The 9,133-nt window shown below is 39.1% G+C and overlaps 1 long non-coding RNA gene across 1 annotated transcript; it reads left to right on the top strand.

The window, feature by feature from the left end:
- The first annotated feature begins 341 nt into the window (after nucleotides 1–341).
- On the top strand, nucleotides 342–6,948 carry LOC135100635 (uncharacterized). Its single transcript, XR_010268851.1, has 3 exons — nucleotides 342–490; nucleotides 621–725; nucleotides 1,038–6,948. It is a non-coding gene; the product is annotated as an uncharacterized LOC135100635 (long non-coding RNA).
- The last annotated feature ends 2,185 nt before the right edge of the window (nucleotides 6,949–9,133 follow it).

Genomic DNA, 9,133 nt, shown 5'->3' with positions numbered 1-9,133 from the left:
TCTTTGCTACATAGTAATTGCTTCTTTTCTTTAGTGAAATATACACCCATCAGGTGACAGATAGTACGAAGTGAACGTGTTCGTTATTCAGATAGGAACAATGATAACCAGGAATTAGTGTCTACATACTTGTCAAGGCAGGTTTTAAATGAGTGAACAGTACCTGAGTTAACGACGCTTGATGGAACACAATTCCAGATATCTATGACACAATTGAAGAAAAATGTTTTTTCTTCATTTGTGTTTCGCGAATATTCGCAAAATCTAACCTATAATCTGTAATGTGTAATATGTTTGTTGTATTTGCCATATGGTGGGGTGTTGCGCTTGGCGCTTTTGTTTTGTTTTGTTTTGTGTTTTGTTATTGGCCGCACCTGGCGTCGAATCCAAGCCAGCTAGTCACACGTGTACACCGTGTCCTAGGATCAGGAGGTTGCTGGCCGGCTTTGTGGTGTTCCGCCGGCAGGTTTTCCTCCACCATATATGCAAGGTGTGTATATGCATGTAGGAGTGGGTTGAGAAAATCTACATCAATTTAAATGATAGAAATAGGTGTTGAAGTGATTTTGAATATTGGCAGGGGTGTTGATGGAGAAACACGTGTTATTTTTTGTAATTAGCTGCAGTGTTCTGGACGTTGATGGTGTGGTCTGGCCAGTGCTGGTGTGGCCAGGACATTAATGGTGTGGACTGGACATTGATGGGACATACAGGAGGTCAATGTTGTAAGTGATTAAAGTGTTGTTTATTATGTGCTTATACTGACATATTTGATAGTTATTAATTATGTCTTTAGCGGCTTTTTATGTATTTATGATGTGTAATGTGAAGTGCTGCGGATGAATTAGATTTAAAGTGCTGTGTATTTTTAGTATATTAGACTATAATAACTTTGCCAAAGGATTAGCATTACAATTGCCCATTTATTTGTTTTAATATTTTTGATAGGATTTATATGCATTTGGGGATTTGCTGTACTGGTCTGTATAGCTTTGTTTCTTTTGTATTTTGGTGATTGATTGTAAGAATATTTACAGGTTGGATCAATAAATATTGATACCACTCGTGGCCCATTTGATATCCCATCACGAAACAATCCAACAACACTCCTAGATGGCGGAGGGCAAGAGGATGGCGGAGGTGGGCACCCCCAGCTCAAGTAGTGGGGTAAGACAAGGATGCAATCATCAAGACAAGAAGCAGCGCGGCGTTGTCAAGGGAAGATTTACATCCAAAGTAAGAATGCTCAATGACCTTCTGCCACAGGATAGCCCCTTGGAAGTATTGGATGCAGTATACAAAGAAATATCAGAGTTGTTTGAGAAATTAGATGTCAATGTTCAGTTACTGCTGTAATGTAGTGAGCACGAACAGAGCCAACATTTAGAGTATTTGTGGGATTCACAAAAGCTGAAATATGAGTGTCAGAGTAAAATTGTTAAACTTAAGGATAAACAGAAAAGACAACAAAAAGTTTCAAATGATGACAAATGCAATATTCAAATTAAGAAAGTGGAACTTCCCATATTTAGTGGTGATGTGCGTGATTTTCCCACATTTGTGAAGGACTATACAAGACTGGTGGTATCTCGTCATGGTAAAGATCCTTTTATTCTTAGGCAGTCATTGTAAGGAAAGGCAAGCGGGGTAGTGGGAAGACTAGATGAATTTGATGAAATGTGGAAAAGATTAGATGACAGGTTTGGCTCATCAGCCAAGATAGTGGATGCTGTTTTGGGTGATGGGCAATAAATCCAAACTCTTGCATATGATCAGTGTAGTGGAGCAAGCTTGGGTAGATTTGGGCAAGATTGGCAAGTTAAATGAAATAGATAGTTCCCATAGTTTGCTTAAGGTGGAAAGATTGCTTCCAATAGATTTGAAGAAGGAGTGGACTCGTAAGGCAAGGAATTTGGATGATAATGAAAAATTTGAAGTTGGTTAGATTTTTGGTAGAAGAATGAAAGGTAATAGAGTACATGGAGGATGATATAAGAGGATCAAAGGCTGACATGAAGGTCTCAGTTAATGCAGCCTCTACTCAGGAAAATGTAGATGAGATGTCAAGTTTGTCAGTGGCTATAAGTAAGTTAGCTCAAAGCCAGGAAAATTGCCAGAAACAATTGTTAGACTGTTTCAATAACATAGCACACACAATGAGGAGCATCACAAATAATAATCAAGCTAGAGGCAAGCCTTATGGAATGGGTCCTGATCATAAATTTAATGTAAGAGGGTGTTGGTATCACAATAATCCATCACATGATATAAGTCAATGTGAAACCTTCAGCAAATTAGATGACGCATCAAAGATGGAAAGTTCGAAGAGAGCAGGGGCAAGTTTCGTCTGTTTGGAGTCCTATCACATGAGCAGAGAAAGTTGGGATAAAAGGGAAAGGAAATTAGCATGTCACTGACGAAGGTTGGAAATCAAACAGAAAGGATAGATGCCTGGGTATATACAGTTCCATTAATTGATAATGAAGGCACACAATGCACTGTTAAAGCAGTGGGTTTTGAGAAAATAACTTCAGGAATTGGTGAGGTAAAACATAATGGATATTGCATCCAAGCTAGGAGTAGATCCACAAGAAACTGATAGACCTAATGGAGAGATTGATATGCTGATTGGTATGGATTATTGTACTCTTCTTCCCCATGGTTGCAAAAACGGTAGGAAGTCTTCAGCTGATGAAAGGCTGGTTTGGATTCTTCATAAGGGGAGATCAAAGGCTTATTGGTGATGGTGGAAAGGGCTTAAATGTTTTTGTGCATCACGTGCAAGGGACAAGGATAGATGACTTTATAATTAAGCCTAGAGTAGAAATGCAAAACGTCATTGAACAGTTTTTTGTGACGGAAGACTTGGGAGTGTCATGTTTACCTAAATGTGGGAGTTGTCGCTGTGGTAAATGTTCACTGAAGGGTCATTTGACAATAAAGGAAGAAAGGGAAGTCAATTTAATAATGTTAATAGCTTAACATATGACGGAGAACGTAAAAGCTGGATTGCTGAGTATCCATGGATAAGGGATCCTAACGATCTACAGAATAATTACTCAATGGCATATGCAAGGTTGAAGTCAACAGAGAGGGGGCTAAACAAAATGGGTTGTACTCACGAACAAAAATACTGTGAACAAATTCAGGATATGATAGACAGAGGTGTCGCTCGTAAACTAACAAAGGAGGAGATGCTAAACTATGAAGGACCTGTATTATACTTACCTCTCCATGAAGTCCATAAACCTGAGTCTAGATCCATCCCCACTCCGTATCGTATTTAATTCCTCTGCATCCTACATGGGGAGTTTACTGAATGATTTTTTGGCGAAAGGGCCAGACTGTTTTAATAACATTTTAGTAGTATTACTGAAGTTTCGACAAAATTTTGTGGGTTTAATTTGGGACATCAAAAAGATGTATAAATCTGTAGATATTTCCCTTTTTGATCAAAACTGTCATAGATTCCTTTGGAGAGAGATGGATGTAGATTGTATACCTGATCATTATGCTTTTTGACTACAGTTCTCTTTGGGGATAGACCAGGAGGAGCAATTGCCATGATAGCTCTCAGGAAAACCTCAGAAATGTCTAATCAGTGCCCAAATGCCAAAAAAACTGATAGAATGTAACTCTTACGTGGATGATTTACTGACAAGTGTTGTTGATCACGGTGAAACCACCGTATAATGGAGGAAGTTGAGCTTGTGCTTAACATGGGAGGATTTGAAATAAAGGAATGGACAGTGTCAGGTGACAGGAATGTGTCATTAATGCACCCAAAAATTTTAGACTCGAAGGTTTTAGGTTTGAGTTGGGATCCTCAAAAGGATATGTTCATGTTTAAAGTTCAGCTGAACTTCTCTGAGAAAATGGAAAACTGTTTTCAAGGGCTTTATTTGACTGTTCAAGACTTAGAAAAGGAATTGCCCATAGTACTGTCACGAAGGATAATTTTGAGACAAGCAACCAGTATATACGATCCATTGGGAATGGTGACGCCATTTACACTGAAAATGAAACTACTCATGAGGGAGTTGGTGGTGGATATGAATGCCGATGGCAGAAAATCTGGTTGGGATGAAGCCGTTGATGAAGAATTCCATCGGAAATGGAAATTGTTATTCAAGGAAATGTTCGAATTGGAATATATTTCTTTTAAAAGGTGTTTAAAGCCTAAGGATGCTGTGGGTAATCCTGATTTAGTAGTTTTCTCTGATGGAAGCATGAAAGCATTTGGGGCAGTGGCATATGTGAGATGGCATTTGATGGATGGATCTACTGAATGTGCATTGGTTGCATCAAAGAGTAAATTGGCTTTTCTTAGTCAGGTTACTGTACCATGATTAGAGTTGTGTGGGGCAGTGTTGGCGTGCAAATTAAGGCAATTCATAGAGGAAGAAATGGAGTGTTCATTTGATACCGTTGTTCATATAACTGATTTAGAGATAGTGAGAGGCCAGATTCAAAAGGAGTCTTTTAGATTTGACGCTTATGTGTGAAACAGAACAGCAGAAATACAAGAGAAAAGTCAGCCTAGCGAGTGGTACTGGGTCAGCACTGATAAAAATGTTGCAGATTTGTGTACTCATAGCTGCAGACCCAGCCTTCTCCATAAGAACTCTACTTGGCAACTAGGACCTGAATTTTTAAGGTTACCCAAAGGGGATTAGCCCATCAGTCAGCATTGTGGTGTTGAAATACCAGATGTACTCTACGTCAGAGAGGGAAAGAGTTCATATGCTGTAACTGAAGTGAATCTAGTTCCAAATATTGAGAGGTTCAGTGATTATAAGTGATGTATAAATTATACATTTGATAAGAGTCATCAAAGATAAGATAATGTAAATGCAAGAGTTCTGAATGTATCACAATCGAGATCATTGTTGGAGTTATCCAGGGAACCAAATGCAAAAGAATTGTTGAAGGCAGAGATGTTTTGGATAAAAAAAGTGCAAAGAAAGATAGATGAAAATTGGCAAACAAGGTATCAAAGGCTATGCCCTAGTATGAATAAGGAAGGGATAATAATTGCAGGATTAAGGATAAGCAAATGGCTTAAAACTAACTGGAATCAAGAGAAATTTGTATTGCTAGTGCCTGAACATCCATTCACAAAGTTATTGATCCTGCACTTGCATAACCATGATCATTCAGGAATAGAAGCCACATTGTCTAAATTGCAAAGTAAATACTGGGTTCCAGGGGCCAGGATATTGATAAAGAATGTAAAGTCTCAGTGTGTCGTATGTAGACGAATTCAAAAGGTGTGTGAAACACAATGCATGGGATCATTGCCAGAAGAAAGACTTAAACCTGCTCCTCCATTTTACAATAAATCATTGGATTTGTTTTTACCATTCTGTGTCAAAACCCCTGTTAAAAGGAGAACTGAGCTAAAGGTATATGATGTAATTTTTACATGTATGGTGCGCAGGGATGTATACCTGGATATTGCAGAAGGATATGACACAAATATTTTTTTTCGAAGACATTCAGATTTGTAAGTGCGAGAGGTTTTCCAAAAGTAGTGTATTCTGATCGATGTACTCAGCTAGTCAAGGCAAACAAAGGATTGACTGGCAGTATAGTGGATTTGGATTTTGACGAAATTGCAAAATTTGGTGGAAAAGAGGAGATGAGCTGGAATTTTACAAGGGTGATTTGATTAATGAAAGGCCCATTGGGGCAAAACCTGGTTGTGATATTAATCAAGGAACATCTTTATCCAAATGATTTGTTGTTAGGGAGGTCATCTAATAAAGCTCCACCAGACATGTGTAATACTGACACCAGCCTTTTGAAGTGTTTCAAGTATGTTGATGAAGTGATCAATTGTTTTTGGAAAAAATGGACCGGGGATTTTTTCTCCACATTGATTGTTCAGGCCAAATGACATGTAGGAAAAAGAAATGTACAACGTGGCAATGTAGTACTGGTAAAATACAGTAATGCTGTGAGAGGAAAATGGAAATTAGCCCAGGTAATGACTGCAGTGCCAGGTTCTGACAACAAAGTGCGCAATGTAACGCTGAGGTATAAGGCAACCAAATCAGGTGTTAAATATAATGGTCAACGGGATACAGTTATTGATAGATCTGTGCATAATATTGTAGTTATTCTTCCTGTGGAAGAAAAAAGCTAGTGGTGGCGGGAGTGTTTCGCGAATGTTCGCAAAATGTGACCTATAATCTGTAATATTTGTTGTATTTGCCATATGGTGGGTTGTTGTGCTTGGCGCTTGTGTTTTGTTATTGACTGCTACTGGCGTCGAATCCAAGCCAGCTAGTCACACGTGTACACCGTGTCCTAGGATAAGGAGGTTGTTGGCTGGCTTTGTGTTCCGCCGGCAGGTTTTCCTCCGCCATATGTGCAAGGTGTGTATATGCATGTAGGAGTGGGTTGAGAAAATCTATATCAGTCTAAATGATAGAAATAGGTGTTGAAGTGATTTTGAATATTGGCAAGGGTCTTGATGGAGAAACACGTGTTATTTTTTTAAATTAACTGCAGTGTTCTGGACGTTGATGGTGTGGTCTGGCCAGTGCTGGTGTGGCCAGGACATTAATGGTGTGGACTGGACATTGATGGGACATACAGGAGGTCAATGTTGTGAGTGATTAAAGTGTTGTTTATTATGTGCTTATACTGACATATTTGATAGTTATTAATTATGTCTTTAGCGGCTTTTTATGTATTTATGATGTGTAATGTTAAGTGCTGCGGATGAATTAGATTACAGTGCTGTGTATTTTTAGTATATTAGACTATAATAACTTTGCTAAATGATTAGCATTACAATTGTCCATTTGTTTTAATATTTTTGATAGGATTTATATGCATTTGGGGATTTGCTGTACTGGGCTGTATAACTTTGTTTCTTTTGTATTTGGTGATTGATTGTAAGAATATTTACAGGTTGGATCAATAAATATTGATACCACTCGTGGCCCATTTGATATCCCATCACGAAACAATTTGTTTGAAATCGCTTACCTGTTATTTGATATTGTTTCTTGTAATATTTGACATGTTGAGTCTTAGGAAGAATTCGGGCCTCATATTTGTGAAACCCGTAACAGTTTTGTAAAGCAATATCAGACCCACTCTTAGCCTGCGTTTGGATAGAGAGGATAGGTCTCGTTCTTTAAGGCTTTCCTTGTAGGGTTTATTGCGAAGGCTTAAGATGATTTTAGTTATTCTACTTTGTATTTTTTTCTAATTTCTGGATATGCTTTCTGTAGTAGGGTGAAAAAAAACTGTACATTGCATTCAAGATGAGGACGTTCAAGTGAGTTGAGAATTATCTTCTCAGATTCAAAGGTGAAAGATCTTCCTATGAAACATATTAATTTATTGGCAATTTTAATATCCGGTGCAATGTTTGCTAGGTTTAAGATCTGATGCCACTAAAATTCCCATTTTTCAGCATCCACACATTTGATAGGGGCATTACTCATTTTATAATTTTCCTGCTGATTGCTATTTCTGATAATACGTGGCATTTATCAAAATTAGTGATAAACCATGTTTTAGACCATTCAATCAGTGTCTATGTCATTTTGCAAAATTTGACTTTGTTTTGGTGAGTCAGCCTTGTTAGCAATTTTAGTATCATCTGCGAATTTTGACAATTTACTTATGATTGCTTCGTCTATATCATTGATATGAATTATGAAGAGGATCGATCCTAAGATTGATCTTTGAGGAACGCCACTACTTATATTGATCCAGTTTGAAGATTTGCCGCTACTCACTGTTTGCGGTCTGTTAACTAACCTTCTATCCACGCAGCGAAGTCACCAGATATGCCGTGAGCTTTTACTTTATGAAGGAGGCGCTTATGAGGAACTTTATCAAATGCTTTTTGAAAAACAAAATAAACTATATCTACTGGCCTGGTATTATCATACATATTATACACGTGAAAAAGTTCAGCAAATTCGTTAGATATGAACGTATATTTCTAAATCCATGTTGAGTGTCTTTATAATATTACTTTCCAGAAAATCTCGGAAAGGAAATCAGAGCCAGAGTGGGGGAAGTAGGAGGTACTGCACACTCATCACCATTGCTCTCTGGTCATAATTCAAGTCAGGTTGGTGGTCTTTGGAGTTGCCAGGATGAGTCAGGTTGGTGGTCAAAGTCAAACCAGGGTCAGTCAGTTTGGTGGTCTGTTGCCAGATTACACATTTATAAGTCAGTCATGTTGTTTGTTTTTAGAGTTTCCAGGGTCACTCAGGCTGGTGGTAGGGAAGTGCTACGCACTCACCTTGCCAGGATTGGGTAGGATGTAGGGATGTAGGGATCAGGGTCAGAGAGGGTCAGAGAGTAGAAGGTACTGATGGTCTGTACATTTAGAGCTGCTCTTTGGAGTTGCCATGATGAATCAGGACAAACTGGAAGACTAGGAAGTGTAAGGAGGTGCTGCACACTCACCTCCCATGCTCCCCAGGATCAGTCAGTTTGGTGGCCTGTTGCCAGATTACATATTTGTAAGTCAGTCAAGTCGATTGTTTTTTGGAGTTGCCAGGGTCAGTCAAGGGAAGTGCTACGCACTCACCTTGCCAAGATCAGAGGGGTGGTGGTGGTGGTCTGTACATTTGTAGTTGCTCTTTGGAGTTGCTAGGTGGTCAAAGTCAAACTGGAAGACTGGGAAGGGTAGGGAGGTGCTGCACACTCACCTTCCATGCTTCCCAAGGTCGGTCAGGATGGTGGGTCTTTGGAGTTGCCAGGAAGAGTCAAGGGAAGTGCTACGCACTCACCTTGCCAGGACCAGTTGCCAGGGTGGGGAGTACTGGTCCAACTGTCTGTACAGTTGGAGTTGCTCTTTGGAGTTACTAGGATGATGACGTCAGACTGATGAAGGGTAAGGAGGTGCTGCACACTCGTTTCCTGTGCTTCCCAGGTGGGGTGGTGGTGGTCTTTTATTTTCATTTTTTATGTAGATTGCCAGAATCGGTCAGTTTTATTGAGAGGGGGAGTAGGAGTTGTATTGTTTTTATTTTTATTTTATTTATTTTATTTTTTTGTTTTTGGTGTTTTGTTGCCAGGGTCAGTCAGGTTGGTGGTAAAGAAGTGCTATGCACTCACCTTGTCAGGATAGGGTCAGAGTGGGTTATCTTTATTT

Source organism: Scylla paramamosain, chromosome 5, assembly GCF_035594125.1.
Source record: "Scylla paramamosain isolate STU-SP2022 chromosome 5, ASM3559412v1, whole genome shotgun sequence".
In the NCBI taxonomy this organism is placed as follows: Eukaryota; Metazoa; Arthropoda; class Malacostraca; order Decapoda; family Portunidae; genus Scylla; species Scylla paramamosain.
The sequence above is the reverse complement of the archived record's forward strand: the minus strand, read 5'-3'. Positions and strand labels throughout refer to the sequence as shown.